Source organism: Notolabrus celidotus, chromosome 16 (genome assembly GCF_009762535.1).
Source record: "Notolabrus celidotus isolate fNotCel1 chromosome 16, fNotCel1.pri, whole genome shotgun sequence".
Lineage (NCBI taxonomy): Eukaryota > Metazoa > Chordata > Actinopteri > Labriformes > Labridae > Notolabrus > Notolabrus celidotus.
This window is the reverse complement of record NC_048287.1, coordinates 8122736-8143238: the sequence shown is the minus strand read 5'-3', so window position 1 is coordinate 8143238 and position 20503 is coordinate 8122736. Positions and strand designations below refer to the sequence as shown.

General features: G+C 42.0%; 1 protein-coding gene across 1 annotated transcript in view; it reads left to right on the top strand.

Moving 5' to 3' along the window:
- thsd7aa (thrombospondin, type I, domain containing 7Aa) overlaps positions 1-20503 on the top strand; it is a 184857-nt gene that overhangs the window by 57445 nt on the left and 106909 nt on the right. The window lies entirely within an intron of this gene.

Here is a 20503-nt window from a genome sequence, read left to right as displayed (position 1 = left end):
CTCACACTCCTTTGATTTAGTCTCTTCGTGCACCGGTTGTGATTTAATTTTTTCTGCTCTCAACCGGAGGCTCAGCTAAGCTAATTAGCTCAGCGTGCTGATGGCATAAAAAAACAGGAACATGGTGATTAAAAGTGGTTACGCTGCAATTTTTATTCACCTGGCAGCTATTTTCCATGTGAACCTTATCAGGCTGTAAAAATAACTTTATTTAAGACGACTTGCTGGCGGATGGTTTTTAAATTTGCAACTTTAGGAAATGTTTTGTCAGCTCCCAGTGACTCACATTTCCTGAACCACCTTTTATGCACTCTAAAACAAGACGTTGAAAGATCAGCATGTTATATATGTTTTATATATATATCTTCCACTGCCTTGAGTTTGTGTCTTTAAAAATGTGTCCAAATCAATACTGTTGATGAAGTATTTGTTGGTTATTGGCTCTTCTGTCATGTTTTCTCAACAACTGTAGCTCTGAGGAGTTGTCATGCCGTGTTGATGCTGTCGATCCCTTTGGACGAAATCTGTAGTGTTTTTACGAAATGAAGACTACATTTCCCATGAGCACCTGCACCCAATCTTCTTTTTAATCCTTTCAGTGAACTCTGTAAACCCTGATTTATTACCGTTAGCTAGCTAACAAAAGGTGAGCAGGCATTCCGGTTTAACATTACCCGTCACAGCCCCGGTGTCATGATGTGAGCTCCAGTGTCCAAATAAATGTCTGAATAATGTAAATATGCACACGGTTTAACTATTTGATCCTTAAAGAGCAGTAAAACATTCACAAATGCTGGCATAGAGACAGGGGAGGTGTGCTCTCCCCACCTTAGGCTTTGCCCTTCCACATAGGCAGGTGGAAGGGCAGGGAGCTCTCAGAACAGAGCCATACTACCAAGCACAACTTTTGCATAAAAGTTTTGATGAGACTGATCCTGACTGAAATCCTGTTCACAACCATTTAGCTCTTTTAGCTAGCAAAGCTGGTTGTAGAGTTTCTCCGTCTGAAACTTCAACAGTAAGCGTACGCCTGTTTGATAATCCTGCTCCAGTTTCACACATGAGGACAAAACATCATGTCAAAAGAAACTCCTGCTTGATAACTTACTTTCTCTTTGACAAACTTAATCACTGGAGCTCTTAACAGAGACACTTCAGGGGGAGGGATGAATATTGACTCTGCTTTTTCCACAGAAGATCCAACCTGATCACAGGAACTTCAATTTAGTGTAAAAAAGAATCACTCTCATCACTGCTAATCTAATTTACTCTGTAAATCATGAAAAGGGTACAGGTTATTCTCATGGGTTGGCTCTATGGGTAGTAACTCTACTAGTTGGCAGTGGGATCTCTATGCTTGTCATGTCAGCAGTGTCCAGGGTATTGAATCTGAGTGTTATGTTGGGTTATGCTGGAGCAGTTGATCATACAGCTGTTGTGGTTCCAATCTGCTATAAGAACCTGCTCAGTATACATCATCCCTTACATTCTTCCGAACTAGGTAAAAAAAGAAGAGCATGAATAAAATTGTTTGGACCATAAATCTAATTCCAGTTCTGTATTTGCTGTGACTCAAAGGCAGGGCAGGTTGTGCCCTAATGTGAAGATAATCCCAGAGTCTGCATGCTGGAGTTTCTGTCCTTGCTATGAATGAGTCCGATTAGATCCTGATGGACAGGTTGGCAACTTGCATGGCAGCGTCTGGCACGATTACAAAAGTGTGTTAATGTGTCAGTTAATGGGTGAGTGTGGCAGCAGTGTAAGGTGTGTTAGAGGCTAGAGAGGGGCATGTAGGAACAGCTGATTTGCTGATTATTCTGTAATCCATACTAGTGATAAAAAAGTACCAACTTCTGCACAGCTAACCCTGTGTTTGTGAATGGAGTAGTGGACTGTAACAGCAGTTTCTGGTCTAACAAAAAGGTCTATCTCTAAAGGGATCCCTTTTTGAAATGTCAGATGTTAGAGTCTTGATTCCACAGCGGGTGTGTGTACTGCGTCCTGGGAGAGACACCAACTCCAGAGCTGATCTGTGCTCTCTTTGGTCAATGCTTTTGTATTAACAGCGCATGCTGCGGCGCATCCCACATCCAACCAAGATGCAGTACTGTGTCTACTAAAGATACATGCCGAGTCTATTTTCAATGGAGCCAGCGCCCGGCAAGCATCAAGCACATGTTTGCTGTGGACAATAACATGTCTTAGAAAACCAAGAAAACACTCCTAGGCACTCTCTGTTGAACATTTAAAGTGCCTTTATTTTCATGGCATTGTCGTGTTGACCCTCAGGAAGCACACTTTTACTTCACATTCCAGCATCAAGCCTTCATCAGGAAGTAAAAAAGGAATAGAAATATGTCAGTGACAAACGTAAGGTGTTCCTTGTTTTTGGATTTTACACAATGCATGCAGCCAGTTTTACTGTTGCTCGCCTAAACAATCTGCTGAAGTATTTCCAAAACCTCTTTGTACCCTCTTGTCATTAAGACCTTAAATCATGTAAATACAGAGCTCAGAGCTACCAGAATGTCTCTTTAGGGTTTGAAGGTTTTGTCAAATATCCCTTTAAATTGAGCAATATTTTTAAATCTTTAACCTCCAGATTATTGATACGTGTGTCCATGGTGTTTGTGTTTATTGATATTTTGATGAAGCTGATAGGCTGTCTTGAGACAGAGATTTCAATTTCAAGGTAGGTGTTTAAGCAAAGGTTTGAGTAAGCATCTCTAGACCGTGCATGTTCTCATCAGGTGGTAGGATTGAGGGATGTCATGTCTAATAGATTACGTAATTTCAACCTCCGTTCTTTACCTAGCTGCACCGTGGCTCACTGGGGGATGCCTTTTGCGTGCGATGTGAGTGATCACGTTAGAGTGAAGCGTGCAGAGGAGCAGGACGAGCTGGGCATGGACTGAAGCTACAGTTGGCATTTCCCTTGTTGCCAAGCATAGTCTCCTAATCAGATCAGGAAAAGTGGATTAGTGCCAGTCCTGAGTGCAAAGCTGGTGACAAAAGCTTCAACCACACAGCCTCTCCCACTTCAACACCCCCCGGCTCAAACACCCATCTTCTGTCCATCGTTTTTTCCTCATCCATCCTTCCTCTCTCGTCCTCAGGGAGCGTTCTTCCTCATGTTTTTCAGCCAAATCCAATCATGTTAGCCTCTCCACTCCTGGTCCTGGCTGACTAATGCCTTTTCATCTAAAGGGCAGATTTCGCGAAAGAGTCACCCTGCTATCTCCTCTCTGATGCCATTCGTCCTCTTCTTCTTCTCCACCCAGTGGCTGTATGTCTCCTCCTCCTCCTCTTCCTCCTCGTCCCTTGAGGCTGCTATTTCTTTTCAAATGAACCTCAGAAAACCCTCGGGTGTCTTGATAAGGTCGGCGGCCACTCAAAGCATGATGGCTTCTCATATTTTCTTGCTGCTCGTGGATCATCCATCATCACTGCAGCCTTTTTTTCTCTGCAAATACTGAAAAAACTTTCAATTTGTGGGGAAAAACCAGCACACACTCACTTCAAGAACATTTTATCAGCAGCTTTTACTATTTGTTTCATTTCTACAGCAGGCAGACTAATTAATATCTCACAGTAACTTCACTTCCTTCATTCCTGTAAATGCCAGTTGAAGTTTCAGGTGAATGTGTAGGTTAATTTTATCGCAGAATGGGAACGCTCTGACACATTTCCAAGCCTAATGGCTGCTTTATATTCAGGACATTTCTCTCTGTTTTCTGTTAGCATTGTGACGAGGACAAACAGTCCCTGAACGCCTCACAGTGAAGGGAAGAACAAAGGAGAAATTCTTAACATCTGCAGGCTGGTGGTGGTTTCGGAGGGGGTATAAGGGGGAGGAGACGGGGCTGGACGGGGAGGGGGATGCTGGGCTGGCAGTTGCCATCATTAGGGGAAACAAACAGGGAGTGATTGTTTCGGCAGAGCTCAAGCTGTCACAGCAGGAATGGCCAGTTGGTGTTGGTAATAGGAAGCAGGCCTGCAGAGAAGGTTAGAGTGATAGTTGGAACCTGAAATGGGACGCTATTACAGATAGTGCTGCTGTTGGCTGAACCTCTTGATGTTTCATCTTTTGAGGTTTGACCAACAGCATGTTGCAGCGCTATTACTAAAGGAACTGACCAATTCTACCCAACGGTTTAGCATTCAGACTCTGTCAAAACTGTGATGAGGATCCTGCTGCGAAGTGCATCCTTCTTTTCACAGATTTAGGGGTAAAATTGGCTGCAAATACTTTCAGCCTGCAGCAGTGAAACAGGCTGAAGTGGCAGCATCCACAGAATGCTTTTTGTCACATAATGGCTCAGATTTTTATTCTACGTGTCAGCGAGATACACCAAGCTTCAGAGCAGAGATTACCTCCTACACCTGATCTTTGTGGTGCTTGTCTTTTTACCACCTTGTGTACGACAGGTGATTAGGGCCACATTAAGGAGGAAAACATTTGAGTTTAGTCGTAGTATCGTGAGAATGAAGTCAGTTGTTTGTTTTAAAGTGTGAATGTGCAGTGTTCACCTTCAGCAGCTGATTTTTGCTGTGTATTTATGTATTTGCAGCATCTTTGCTCTAAATACAGCTGTGCTGTATCATTTCAAAAGAAGTATATCTTAATTTATCTTCAGCATTTCTTAACACGCTTATCGAAACGAAGATCATTGGGGCCGTTTCAGATTGTCTGCCTTTGTCAGGCACCGCAGAAAGATATTGTGATAATGTCAATAGTTAATCTGTATAGACATTGGAGCAGTCAGCTGACTGAGGAGCGTGGATCATCAAACAGTGGTTGCAGAAGAGTGCACAGGCTGCCTCTTCTTCAGATAGACTCAGTTTCTAGGCTTGATAGTTCAGTTGACCTGATGATTGTATATAAACTCATTTGAGTATGATTGCACAGATGTTTATAGAACCCCACGCTGTTCCACTTCATTAAAACACTCTGACAGAAGAGGCTAAGTTTGAATCACTGGTCGCACAAATTTTTCGAAATCAACACATGAAAGCAGCATTTGCTGCTGGTTAAAAAAAGACATACAGTAGAGTGCATTCAACCAATCAGCAATGATTCATGTCGCGGGCAGGTACTTACCTTTTCTGTTAGGAGTTAATCACTGTAAGTTCGGTTTAGACACAGACTCTTCTAGGTTCTACTGATAGAAAAAACATTATTATTGGACAGGCTCATCAACTACTCTTCACTGATGTCACGGCCTGTCATCACGAGTGAAATGAGGCTTTCTGTTTCACCAGTTTCCTGATGTGTTGCCTGACGGGAACTGAGAGCGTTATTTTAGAGGAGTTTGGTTTAAGAAAGTCCTGGAGTATCATTTAGTGATCATAACAGAGGTGTTTGCTTGTATGTGTGTGTGTGTGTGTGTGTGTGTGTGTGTGTGTGTGTGTGTGTGTGTGTGTGTGTTTGCGCAGTGAGTGGGTTTCAGTGTGTAAGTAATCCTTCTGAAAACAATTGAGATGAATGTGCACTTACAGATTCACCGTCACTTTGGCACATGCACTCAGATAAAAAGCTTCTGTTTCCTGCTTCAGTAGCACAGCAGCATGAAATAGCCGCCTTTGTGTGTGTGTGTGTGTGTGAGAGAGAGAGAGAATGTGTGTAAGTGTGTTTTTTTTGTTTTTGGGTGACTGTATAAGTAGCAGACTGATGAGTCACAGTGAGTTGGCAACACACACTGCCCCCTACGGTTCTTCGGAGGTCAGCCAGGGTTTAAATCAGAACTCTGTACACATCGTCGACAACAAATCGGCAACTCAAACAAACCAAATCTGTGATGACACGATTAACTGAAACCTCCGAGGCTGAGGCTGACAGAAAAAAAACTCTCATAATTAAAACATAAGACCATAACAATCTGATCACAGAGACGTTAAGCATGACAATTCAATCTGCTTTTTCTGTGTCACACTTAGCTACAAATTATCTGCGACTCTACGGACCATTCTAAATTAAAAAACTGAATTATGAGCAGAAAAACTCTCTTTTGAAGGTTTTTTTGTTTAAATAACTCCAGGATCACAATTTAGAAAGAGACACTTTCAAAAGATGACAGAAACACAAACATTTTCAAAATATTTTTGTGTTTTTGTCACATTTTGCTGTCAATTTGTGAACAAAGACTTCTTCCTTGCATGTGTCAAAGGATTAAAAGACCAGTGAGGGTTATGTTTAACTAATTTCAGAAGCATAAGGTGCCGTGTCTACAGCCTCTGTTTTTGCTTCATGCTTGCTTTTATTTAATGGCATTTCAACAAGAAACTGTAAATCTTTTAATAGAAGTCGTGTCATAGCATTAACAGCAGCTCTAAACTCAGAAATTGTACATCAAAAAAACAAGTGTGAAAACTTTTCACCTCCATACACACCTCTGCCATTGTTATTGACAAAGTTTATTACAGAAGTCTCGCCCCTTCTTGATTCAGATTGGGGGTGATCAAGAAGTGACATTGATGAGCGCAGCGATGTTCCAAAAGTTAAACATTTTAAACTGAGAGCGCTGGAACTAAAAATCAGCAGACGCTGACGATGTTGAACACTCAAAATGCTGAATCACATTTAGTTTTAATAGAAAACAGGCGTTGCCTGCAAAAAAAACCCGCCGCCAATGGACACGGCACCCAAAGAAGCCACAGGATGGGTTGTTGGGCAAACAAATAATGTTTCCATAAATGTTTATCTCTGAAAAAAAAATATATATATATATATGTATTTATTTATATTTTTGGAGACTTTTATATCTTTATTCTGAAAGGATGGTAAAGTAGATTGAGCATGAAACTGGGAGAGAGAAAGAGTGAGGAGTGACATGTGGGAAAGGGGGCCACAGGTTGAAATCTAGCCACCTGCTTGAAGAGTACAGCCTCTGAACATGGAGAGCTTGACTTCTTTGTTCAACCTGCCAATTGGTTCTAGGATTACATTATGGCAAATGTGTGGTGCCTCATTGGTCTCCAGGTTTTGTGTTTTCCTGCATATGGTAAATGGCTGCTGAAGCCATAGTGGACAAAACTACTTCCAATACCAAATCCCAGTCCCTGAACTTTGTTCTTCCTTTTTTTGTTTGTTTTGAAGACATCTTTCTGGGCATTTGTGTCTTTAGGACAGCTGCAGAGGGACAGGAAAAGTGGGGTGAAGCAAGTTGGGGAAGAGGAGCAGAAAAGAGCCTCTAACATGGGGTGCATGCTTACTGCTTCAACTGGCGCACAAGTCCCTGAATTGTCATGCAGAGTCTGTAAACTGAGATGAGAGAAGCTGAAAAGAAAAGCATGCATTACTTAATTTTAATGCTAATGTCAATACAATGTAATGCAATGTGTAAATGGACTGTATCAAGTATCGTCATGAAAAGCATCCTTTTATAAGAACACGTTGTTCAGGAAAATAAATATCTCTTTGGAATAGTTTAAGTGTAATACATTCATCTGTTTGGCTTTCAGTCTGACCTTTGTGCAGATGCTTCAGCAGGATGTCTGCAGCTGTTTTTTCTCTTCTCCCATTTATACAAATCTTTAGCTCATCAGCACGGGGGTTCAGCCTGAATCCATCATACTGTTTCCTTCCTAGGAACACCACAGCATGAGTTTAAGCTAATCTAACAACATATTTCCAAACTTCACTGATTTTACAGCTTGAATGTTTTCCGCATGCCGTGCATTTCCATGAACCAAACCTTCTAGCCCCCCGTGGTTGAACTTCATTTTCCCCTTCTCTCTTCTTTGTCAGCACTCTATTCTATCAGTGACATTTTTAAAGGTCAGAGTAAGCCAAAGAAAGATGAGAATCGTAGCAGGATGAGGTGAAAATTATGCAGCAGCAGGGGCAGGATTATTTCAGTCATTCCAAGACGATGAAAGCAGCTTCAACATTTGAGTTGAAATATTTGGTGGTTACAGGTTTGTCTAAAAACAAAGTCAGAACTTTGAAGCATTAAACCTGTTAAGTAAATACCAGGGCAGCTAGTTTTCAGCTGGTATAAAGATGCATTATCCCATAGTTGTCTTAGTTTATGTCTGTGCACGTTAAATATTTATATAATTTAAAACGTGAATATTGCTCCTGAGCTGGAGAGCTGCAGGATAGATGGACTGTTCACACTGTGGTCTAAGCTGGTCCAATACCATCAGGTTTAATTTGAAACACTTGACAGAGAGGGAAACAGAAAGTTTAACTCATTCTTAATGTGATGCTCAGCCTTTAAGTCCAACAGGTGATTAATATTTACATCCAAACTTTCTTATTTACCCCTGGCTTAGTGATGCAATAAATGTTTGTTAGTTCATCTGTTCTGACTGCAGGAACTTTTTTAAATTCAGCTCTCCTGACAGCTCACAGGAGAAAAAAAACAAAGCATGCTGCTTACATTGTGTGAATGCAATACTCCACCTAAATGCTTGTGGGCTGTGATTTCTATGCTCGTCAGCTCGCCTGTTTCCAGTCCTGCTGTATTTTCTGCTTACTTGTCTACAGAGAAATATGTTGTCTTAGTGTATTATGTTAAATTGGAGCTGTTAAATGTTACTGTTGATCATACAAAGGAATAGAGAGGAGATGTCGGGGGAATTGAATTTATGTCAAGTCCAGAAGTGTTGTAAATTCAGGAAAGTAGATGGTGCTCAGTGGACCAATCACAGGGCGTCATTTCAACGTGTATTTACATTTAGGAGGAGGTGCACATCAGGCGACGTGTGTTGGAACCAAGCAGCAATCTCCAATCTTAGAATATGAAGCCCATGTGGGAGTGCTAAAAGCTGCTGTTCATTGAGCATCTGTTTGAGGCTGGCTGCAGAAACACCGGAAATCACATACACACCCATTGAAAAAAGACGACCCCGTAGCTGTTAGCGATTAGGCCTGCCTTTTTATCTCACACTAGTTCCGACAAAGTTAGGTTAAGTTCAGCATTTCCAATATGGCACCCGTTGATGATTGGCTCCAAAACAGCGCACAGGAACAGATGAGTGACGTCATGGATAATATGTCTATTTTTTCATGGTCTATGTTTGAAACACGGCTACGCAGACCTACAGTGTAGACCATGGCATTGATTCAACACAGAAGTGTAAACGAGACTTTACACTAGGTCAGAGATGGACAAAGACCGAAAAACGGTTCAACTCCATAACTTACAGAGAGATGGAGGACACACCCCAGATGTCTTGCTGGCTGGACAGTAGAACATTTGGTTCAGATTAGTGGTCATGATATCAGGTAACCTTTCTGGTTATAGCTTTAGAAATGACACTTCTTTTTCTGAAGTGGTACCTAACGTGATGTCAAAGCATCCCTGGTTTGCTTCTCTTCTGCCTTAAATGATTAAGTTACGCCTTTGTACTAGGTCATGTGACTTTTTTAGCGCTAGTTCTTCATAAAGCCAGAGAAAATGTCCTCATGTAAAGCAGAAATATTGTTCCTAATAAGCTCTTGCAAAAAAAGACTTACGGTCTTGTTTGTGTGTGTGTGTGTGTGTGTGTGTGTGTGTGTGTGTGTGTGTGTGTGTGTGTGTGTGTGTGTGGGGGTGTGTGGGTGTGTGTGTGTGTGTGTGTGTGTGTGCGTGCGTGTGCAAACACTCGCCACAAAACACAACCAAAGCAGATGGGAGTGTCTGTAGTTCTGCACGTTTTTGTTGGTAAGCCAAACAATTTTAACAAATAATGTTTCAAACTGAGGATGTGGCCGGTGAAATACAAAACCATGACAATTAATAGGAATACCACTTATCTTCAGCCAGCTAAGTGGTGTTCATCTAAATTCTGTGACCTTGGAGGAACCTCCATCTGTCAGTCTGTCTTTCTGTCCATCCTCTTTACCCCTCATCAAGTTGGGTGTCGCATGAGGCTGGAGATAATCCAGTTGTCATTGCACGGAGATAGCAGAATGAAAGTTGTCAACGTTATCAGCAATTTGGAGCATCGACTGAAAGGTTGTTAGATAACCAAATTCTGCAAGATTTCATCTCTGGGAAAGGTGAATGTCTTTGAAATATTTAGTCAGCTCATTTCGATTTTAGTCTCATCCAGGGAGTTGGCTAGGGGTGAGCGTCCAGCATTGCAATCCTCTTAGACACAATGCTAGCTGAGTATGTCTCTATTTTATGATGATACCTCAAAAGAAAGCTTGTGGCTTGTTGGCCTTTGCACTCATTTTTCTCTGTGAATATATCTTGCATTAAAAGTTTTGCCTTCTGTAAAAATAAGAAGCAACAATTTTTTATGATGGAGGATTTTCTGTCTGGCCAGAAAACATTGGATTGGATTTTGGAGCATGAATGGAGAACATTTCTCCCAGAAACCTCAGTCCAAATGGATTCATACCACATATGTACTTTTGAATTTCAAGAACACAATAGAGGCTGCTGCTGGTCACAAAACTGTCCTGGAAAATCCTGAGTTAGGCAAAAAAAAAGCAAACAAAAGAGAATACAAGTGTGTACCATCTGTTCCTGTTTAGCTTCAGGACTGTGTTACTGTTCCCAGAGCCAAACGCTGCATTTAACAAGCAGCTCGCTCCGCTCTGAGCTGCTGTACTGAAGCTGTTTTCCATGTAGCAGCACGACACCCCAAATGAGCCGTGTAATGTCGCTTCCTGAAACGGATGGCTTCGCTGTTCTGACAGGCCTTATGAAAGATGCATGAACGCTGGTGTGTTGGAGCCTGTGGTGCTTCTTCATACCTTCATCCAATAAACCCGCCAAATCTGAGCAGTGTTATTATTCTCACCATGCTCCTACCTTACAAACTAAACATAGTTTAAACACCTCGTACTGTCTTTGGATTAGCTTTGGCTGCTTTCGTGAACACACTGCATCAGTCCATAAAGCTGCACAATGTGAGGTCTATCTCTCACAAATGGACTGAGTCTTTTTGTGCTGCTGCGTTCGGAGGCTGCGACAGTTCAATCATGCTCAATCAGGGATCTGTTTTTATGTTACACTTTGCATCAAGCCGGCAGGGGGTCTTTGGTGACCCCAGGATAAGCACAACCCACTGTCCTGTCATCCTGCAGCCGCTCTGCTTTTGATCATGCTGTCTGCACATCAAAGATGCACAAAGGCACTCAGCCAGAGACGAAATGCAGCCAAAAGCTTAAAGCAGTTTGCTCTAAAACAAACAGGGGCGGGGGCGAAGATGGGAGGGAAGAGATTCTGAGCTGCTGTGAAATACGATGATGTGAAATATTGCTCCTTACCAGTGAAGCATTGTCTACAGTAATGCATGCAGGTTATTGTTGTGCTCCTGCTTTGGACATTGTTCTCTGCTGTTTGTTTCCTCTGACACTGAAGCACTTGAAGAGGGGCTAAATGTGTTCTCCTTTATCTTTGCTAGTTTCTCATACTGAGGTAGACACTGTGATTCAATGGAAAAGCCCAGTGTTGCATTTGTAACTCATTATTATTTACAACCTGGTGCACTTTGGAAATCACATGAAAGACATGTAAGGATATGCTCAAGGCAGGCTGGACTTTTATTTTGAAATGGTCTCAGCTGTACTTCCTGCCTATAATTAAACTGTTAATAGTCAGAAACTTCTGCACAAACTAACATCTGTCATTGTTTCTTCTCTCCTATCATGTCTGTGATCTATAAAGGTAAATGTTAACCAGGAAGTGGCTGAATGCTAACGTTAGCTATGTTTTGATGTTGGCTTTAGGGCCATCTGATATGTTTTTCTTTTACTTTCAATATAGCCCAACGTCTCTCCTATTTCTCCATGGTCTTCATGTCTACTTAGGAGTTGTGAAATGACTGACATGGTACAAAACAGCGGCGCCAACCGCAAGTGTGTTGTCTATGGAATGTGGTCTATTGAAAAGTGAAAGTGGGATTCGTGGTATTTCAGCGACCGTTATGTGTTTGTTTTTTCCATTTTGATTGAGCAATAGATTGAAAACAGAAGATGAGTGATGTCTGTTTTTTCATTTTGTTTGAAAACATACTGAAAACCGGTGAAAAATGGTTGCGTCCATGGATGTAGCAAGATCAACGAAAAAGGCTTCTGTATTTCAACTTTTCAGTTTATATTTTGGTATTTCTGTTTCTTTGCATCTCAAAGTCATTTCAGAAGTCTCAGCCGTGAGTGTTGCTTCTGTTGCAGTGTCATTTCCATAAGAGGATAAATAAAGTATCTATCTGTGTAGCATTAAACACACTTTGTGCTGTTAAACATCTTCCAAAACTGCATCTGAAGTCTGCAAATTCTGCATCACGTCTAGCTGCTTCCTTGTTGTTCTATTTCCATCACACAGCTAGTGCACACAGCCTGAATGAAGAGAAATGTGGCTACTTAATGTGGGAACCATCCATTATTTCTCTACATTTTGTGCAAATTGGTGCTAATCAATCAATAAAACCTAATCATTCAAAACCTCCTATGGCCAGTCAGAGTGTGACAAGCAGCAAGATGCATGATGTCTCTATGTTTCTTGAAATCTGATCAGCAGTGTCTCACACATTGTGCATGATGGAATGATGAGCAACAAACAAGAAAACAATGATGATGAAATCAGCTAAACACGAGTGCAAGAAAGGTGCAGTCTTACGAACAAACTAGTTCAGAATGCACGCGAGGAACAGAGAGAGCGGTGAAGACACAGAGAGGCCCGCAGAGAGAGGATAAGTGAGTTAGCTCGTAACTCTGCAGAGGAATCTGTAACAGATTGCTTTCTCTTCAGCCTGAAGGCTCCACAGCTCTAATGCTGTGAGAGCGGCCAGGAATAACTCTGTAATGCACACAGTTCAGGAGGCTGGCTCAGGTGATTTGGAACCATTAGGCTCTCTGAAGTCTGAATTAAGATTTCTCAGCAGAATGAGAGCCCAGAAAATGGTCTGATGACTATTGTGGTGACAGAGGACACGGAAGAACCAAGAGTATGATAGATAAATGATAAATATTTATGGACGTGCTGAAGCCAGGTTAATATTTCCCATCACAAAGATACAGTACACATAAATCCCAAGCTGGCAGTGCAGGACATGAAAACTGCACAACTGCACTTTAATCCAAATTAACAGCAAAACAATGTTGATGTAAGTAAACACTCTATTCAGGGATTTTTTAGCGCTTTACTTTGCCGTCTGAAGCCACTTTGTTTTTAAACTATCTTTGGACGTGAAGCTGAGGATGCAAGTGTGTGTGAGCCCCTGGTATTCTCTGATCCAGAAAGGTCCGGAAGTACTGTTGTTACCAAGTCCCACTGGGTTCATGGGCTCACAGTTTGCACATCTGCACCACCAGGTAACCTGAGATCTCTCTGCTCTCCAGTTAGCTCAGAAGTTTCTCCTCTCTCTCCTTTGATCCGTTGAGTCTCGTTCTTCCTCTCTAGACGCTCTTAAAGGTGTCCTCTTTAAAGGTGTCCTCCTGTGTCGACAGTAAATGACATTTCATCATCGCTGCAGACGCTCATTTTTAGTTTGGCTGTATTTTTGTCTCTTTTGAAGCCTGAACACCTGATCAGTGCACTGCAGGTGGAAGAATATGAATGTGTTTCATCCAAGAACAGTGCAAAGATGAATGGCTTTCAGACAGCAAAGTAGAGCGCTTAAAATTTGTAACATAGGGCATACATTTGTTTGGGAGAGACTTACTTATAATTAGCTTTATTGCATGGTAGGGCTGACCTGCAGTGTCAATATTCTGGCTGGGTTGACCAGGCTCCTCTGTGGGTAATGCATTTATTATTGACAAGTACCTCATACAACTGCAGTTAAAAATAAAAATGAAAACTACTCCTATAATGCTGGTAACCCATGGAAGGTAGGAGACAGACACCATGACAGCACACTGAAGAAAGCGCTTGTTTTGTACATAAAAAAAAGAGTAAATTAATATATTTCCAGTGAGTGACTGTCAAGGAGAAGAAACTTTTGTTATAAAGTAGTCTCTCCCTTTGTACAGGATAAAACCAGCTTTGTTCAAGGAGGGCACTGTAATCAGCATAAACCAAAAGTCCCTCACAGCAGCTTTAAGTTAAGGTTTAATAAATAATTCAAAAATGACAAAAATATAATTTTATTTTATCTTCTGTAAAATGTAAAAGCTTAAGATGCTGTAAAACGACTTCATGCAGTTTCCAGGACTCTAACTCAGAGTTGCCGTTTCTGTGCAGGATCCAAAAGCAGGTCAGTGGGTCAAGGACTCTGCTGTAGGAGTAATGCATGTAAATCAAACCAATTTCCAGCACAGTGAGGCAGTCTGTGGTTCCCGAAAATGTAAAATACAGGGTGGAGGATTCAATCATTTGTTGGCTGTTTATCTTAGCGGTGTGCTTCTTATTGGATTTCCAGCTGGAATAAGATTTCTGTATTTCACACTTATGGAAATTCTGTCTTTGCATGACGGCGTCCGGTCGTTAACGGTAAATTTCTGACCTTTTCAAAGTCTCTTTATCATCGACATGTGTTCAACATATGAATACAGATTGACTGCCTGCTGCTGCGCTCATCTCCCTCGCCTCTCTATCTGAAAGCCATTGGTGGGATGCACATCTCACACTGGTTCCTATTTTCTGTGTAAATGCCAATGCCAATCTTCTGTTTGGCACCATGTGAAGGTGGGAGGTCTGGGGGTTGCAGGGTGGGATGTGTCCAAAAAGCACAATTCCATTATTGGGGGTGAAATCATGTCTCACAGATCTAAATTTCCTTGTGCTGGCGAGATACGCCTGTTGAGAAAAAAACAGAGAAAAGCTTTTCTTGTCCTCCCCGGTGGTCTGATGGATATTAAGTCGACTCATGTCTGAATAGTGGGGATTTGAGAAGTGTGCTGCACCTGTGAAGATATCATTTACTTCCTGTAAAAAGCATCTCTTTTTGATGTATTGATTTTTTTTCTGCTGAAGTGAAATAGAAATCTTAACAGCAGATCTCATTCTTCATGTGAAAGTCAGCAAGTCTGGATCTGAATATGTGTGTGGCTGCAGAGAGCAAACTGAAGCTGCCTTCTCTGCACCGACAACCATATTTTAATTCAAAATAAGATGAATTTATAGCCTCGGGTTTAGTTGCAGGTTAATAGAGTGCTAATTTATGTGTGATATGTTTAGCTGGGAACATCGACGTGGTTATTAAGCTTTGAATTTCTGCACAAAATCAGTTTTCATGAGGCTGCAGAGAGAGGCATGCTGAACATTTAATAGGTTGGTGCTTATTGTGAGTCTTTCTTAAAGAAGGGAGCAAGGGACAAGGAAGTAAGGAAGTGACAAACCACCTTCTTTTAAATGCTGCAAGCTGCTGGATTTGAGATCGATGTAATGGAGGGTTCTGGTTTCAGAAAAAGGTAGTTGATAGTGCTTTCAGTGTAAAAGCATTAACTTGTGATCGATCCAAAGACTTAATGCATTCATTATTTTTATAAAGTAGTATTTTGGGGCATTTTCACCTTTAATGGATCGGGCAGTTGAAGAGACAGGACATGCAGGGTAGAGAGTGGAGGAAGACATGCAGCCAATGGTCAAAGCCTGGAATCGAACCTACAACCTCTGTGACAAGGACTATAACCTCTGTGCTTGGAGTGCGCCCTTAGACCTCGAGGCTAATGGCGCCCCATGAATTAATTCATTTTAACGTGAACTAGTCAGATGACTTACCGGCTTCAAATGCAAATGTTCACTCATCATCCATCCATCCATCCAGCTCTTCCACCGGACTTATCCGGGTCCGGGTCGCGGGGGCAGCAGCCTCAGCAGGGAAGCCCAGATGCTCCTCTCCCCGGCCACTTCCACCAGCTCTTCTGGGAGGATACCGAGGCGCTCCCAGGCCAGCTGAGAGACATAGTCTCTAAACCTCATTTACCTGAGTTGGCCCTGAAAAACATGAAACAATGATGAACTGTGATCATAGACTGTATAAATAATTAACGTAATATCCGTGACGTCACCCATCTGTTTCTGAAGCCCTGTTTTGATTTAGTGTGAAGTCACGAGGCGGCTTTGAGCCTCCTAGCCAACAGCTACAGTGTTCCAGCCTGTCAGTCGAGTCGGTCTTGTCCTTATTTGGGCAAAACTTGTAATCTTAATATCTTATGATCCGTGGCGTGGGGAAAAAAAATCACCCCTGCACTGTGTGTGCCGATAGAGGAACTAGCTAATCCAACCTAAACTTCTTTTTGTACCAGGCTGTAAACATGTTTATTACTGCTGTAAAGATTGTCTTCTTTGAATGGGTGTGTATGTGGTTTCCGGTGTTTCTGCAGCCAGCCTCAAGCGAACGCTCGATGAACTGCAGTTTATAACACTTCCGCATGGACTTCATATTTTGAGACTGGCGGTTGCCACTTGACTGTGATGTAGACTCAGAGCTTCTGTTAATGGTCATCTGAGAGTAGCCTGGTTTAAAACAAAGTGGATTATTAGGGAAATATAAGAAGTACGCTGCAGACTGGGGTCTCTTTTATTGTGAAAAACAGACCAAAGATCTGTTATTCACTCACACATTCTTATGAAGCATCTGTCTCCTCACCCGCGCTGCACAACCATAAACTCAAGGGTCACAGCTTGAGTCTTTGGCAGCATACTAAGATGCAACATTCTGCATTTGGGGGAAACCTGACTTCACAACTGTCACTTGAGAAGATAGTGAACATCTATACCTACCAGAGAAACGAAACATCTTTGTTGCATGAGGACGGTCATTCTGAGGCGGTAATGATCATCTTAATGTACGCTCATGTGCTGAAGTTGAAAGTGTGTAACAATGTTGAGCTGAACTGTGTTTGCATGGTAGACTGTTGGACATGATCCCCGCAGACAATTTGCTATACAGAGGTAAATGGTTTGAGTGGTTGTAGGTTCATTGCTTTTGCCAGCCAGTGTATTGTATCGTATCTGTTTGCAGTGAATAGGACCCTTCATTCTTGAACTGTCTTTGTCTCTGGACTATATAGCAGCGGCCTTGCTGATGGGTGTCTGTTGTATAATCAGGAGAAGGGGTCAATTAGATGTGCGACATCCCTCCTGCAGGTTTAGCCTCTCTGGCACGCTGCCCTCCATGCCTCCAGGCTCTCCTTAGTTTGTAGTAATGTGATGTGGACCAGCGTGAGCACAGGCACCCTTCTCTAAGCCCTGAGCTCACCATTGGCTGGGAGATAACCGTGTTGTTCAGTGGCATGTTCATAAATTATGTTGAACACCTGCACGGCACTGAGACAATACCTCCTGCCAGGGCGCTGATTCTTTATGGCTGTAAACACAGTGGCCTCTTTAGAGAGCTGAATGGTGATGAAAACTACAGCCCAGATGGCCATGTAGCCTTGCAGCATGTAGCCTTTTGTCCACATTGCTAATTACAAAATCAATTTACGGCAGTTTTTCATCATTGACCTCTCCACAAAGTATACGCCACATTAAATGTTACATTAAATGAGCGGTGTGCCTCAAAAATCCTTTTCTTCCTGTGGTTCATTTTCTCATTTCCAGCCAGAGAGGATAATGGACATGGTGAGATGTGTGACTGCAGCTGTCTCTTGTCTGGCTGCAGTTTCTTGCCCCTCGTATTGATCCGTATTGATCGGGACCCTCTGCCTGCAGCTGTAAGCTAATTCAGCCTGCCGCGTCTTCCGCTGACATTTTCATTGCTGTATCTCAGCGTTGTTGAGTGAAACCATAAAGCACTGTTTAATACGGCCTCCTGACTTCATAGTCTGAGTGCAATAAATTACTGCATTGTCTGCTGACAGTCAGTCACAGCTTGGATATATATTCTTTTCATAGCTGCTCTCACCGGGAGCAGACAGTCTGCAGTCATTGAATTTGCAGCAGGTCTCTTATTTAAACTCCACGAGCTGACCAGAGTGCTTTAGATTGAAGGCAACGTTAACAATGTATGTATAATTATTTTTGCATAATAGTAACATTATTTTTAGCACTGATGTCACAGCTGACTTGTGTCTTATTCAAAATCTCCTGATAAACATATTCTCAATATGGCAGTCTATTTAAGGCTGACCACACACTAGATGATCTTAGGCCCACTAAAGGGCCTGACTTTCCACCCCTAATGATCGTGAGGCGTGGCCTAATTGAAGGACTGTCAAAAGCAATTATTTGTCCAAATTATCTTTCAGTGTTCCGTGGTAATACTATACTTTACTGCTCCCTACTAAGCAAGAGACTTCTGACTTGGGATTGTGAATATCAAACCTGTTTTTCTTAGCTGCATGAACCCCCTTCGGGACAGCCAGCTGATGACGTGAATTGTGTGTATTTGTTTGTCTCCTGAAGTCACGTTTGATCACAAAGTCACTGTGATATCTTGGTCCATAGAATCACCACTGTGAAACCGTTACCAACAACCTTAAGTTTGTGGTCTAGCAGCATTATGGAGTCATCTAGTGTGTGTGTTCAGATGACTGTGATGTTAGAAATCAGTCTGAAGTGTCCTCAAGTATGTAAGATCTCTCACTATTTTAAAATCAGTTAGGATCTAAAAGTCGTCTGGTGTGTGGTCAGCCTCACTTAACAACTTTCTCTCCCTCTGCTCTGTCGTTGCCTCCGCTGCCCTGCATCAGTACTTTAAGCCCCACCACTTCCCAGCATCCACCTGCAGGCTCCGAGTAGACGTTTGAAGACTCATCATTCTTCAAATTTCTGCATGTAAAATGCAATTTCGAGGAGCGATGAAGTCGGAGCCTGGACTCCAAGGCCATCACCTTATCCTATCTGAGTGAAATGCACTTTCAGTATTCTCTAGAGCCAGAGAAAAGAGATGAGCAGTGAACTATGTGTGTGAGCTAGCTTGTTGTGTAAGTTGGGCTCAAAGAGCATGTGCAAGAAAAAGTATTTTTAACTTTAAGAAGGAGTTCATTTCAGCGTTTTTGACAGGTCAACATGAGAAGTAATGTTAGAAACTGAAGTCATGTCATGTATGCAAGTTGGTTACATACCTAAAGTACATCATTTAGATCTGATTTAAACCCAAACCATGGTGTTGCTCTGAAACTTCCCCAAAATGTGGCCATGTGCCCTGTCTTATATCGGTCTTATATCCACATTGTGTAAGGAGCTTATTCCATCTATCTTGAGGATGCAATAAGCTACCAAACTGTAGACCAACACCACATTGATCTAAAGTCTATGCCCTAGTTTTTTTCTGCTATTTAGACATTGTGTTGTCACTGCACGATGTGTAACCCAGGACTCAGTCCACTCGAGCTCAGAATGTTTCCTCTGCAGAGCTGCTGAGGGTGAAGAGAAATGACCCACTTCTGCTCTGTGATTAAGATTCCTCTGATCAGCCGGGTTTCCCTCGAATGCACCGCGCTCTGTGTAAGCCTGGTCATAGACAGGTAGCAGCTGCTCAGGGATGACCCAGATGAAGTGTAATTTCTTTCTCATGTTGTCAGAATTAAAACTTGTTTAGGTTTAAAGTTGTTGAATTTATTGCTGTGCTGTTTTTACTCATTGTTCTCATCATGGTATCGAGTTTTGGCAGCTTCTTCCCACAATGTTGTGTCAAAAAAATGTCAAAACAAATACACACAGTGGAAACTTGGGTCTTAAGCCCATGTGTAAAAGAAAACATTATAACCAGTTTTAATTGAGCGTAAGATTAAAAACATCACAACTTCAGGAAATGTCAGGAGGACAAAAAGTAAGGAGAGGAAAAGTTTGTCGGAAATTTGGAGACATATTTTTTTAACTTATTTAAAATTCAAATACTAAACGTCAAGTGTTCAGTCCTTACCTGAATGATTGACTTGAACATGCACTGCTGTCTCAGCTGCTTCAGACCCTGTTATTGTGTGACTGATGTTTCTCTGGAGGTCTCCGTCTCTGCAGCAGCAGTGGAGGCTGCAGCGTCTCTCACATCAGCTCATTTTAATGTCGTATTGATTGACTCTTCAGCTGCTCGCGCTCCACATCTGCTGCTCCTAACAGGCTTTCCTGCTCAAAGTCGATGTTTACTCAGACCTATAATTGCATTCTCATAAATCCAGTAGAAGTGCAATCACAGTATCGAGAGAAGGACTGATTTAAGCATAAGTGTGGATTTGTCAGGACGTTATTATTACTGCAGGCGGAAGCACTTAGGTTTCAGATACAGCTGCTCTACTCAAAGGCTGTCGATGCTGACTGTTACAGAACAAATCAGATTTATTACAAATCAGGCCTCACTGTTGTGGGATATTCGCCTGGTCACTCTGGTTTCATAAAAACAAACACAGAGATTGAGGAAGAGGGACTAATCTGCAACAAATAGCACGAGCAGCAAGACAAAGTGAGAGTGAGTGCACCTGAAATGTTGATAGCATAAAGAAACTGTTGATTTTCTGCACTGGTGTGTGCAACAGAAAGAATTTGAAAGATGTGCTCAGCGTGAAACTTGGGATGTTTACAGCTTTTGTGAATGTTACATCACCTCAGGATAAGTTTGGCTCTCTGGAGGTTTTTCTGGCTCTTTATTTGATTTGTTTAAAACATATATTTGGCACCATGTCCCCTCTTTTCTGATTTTAATCCCATCCAGAAGTAAGACCAACCTCTCTTTG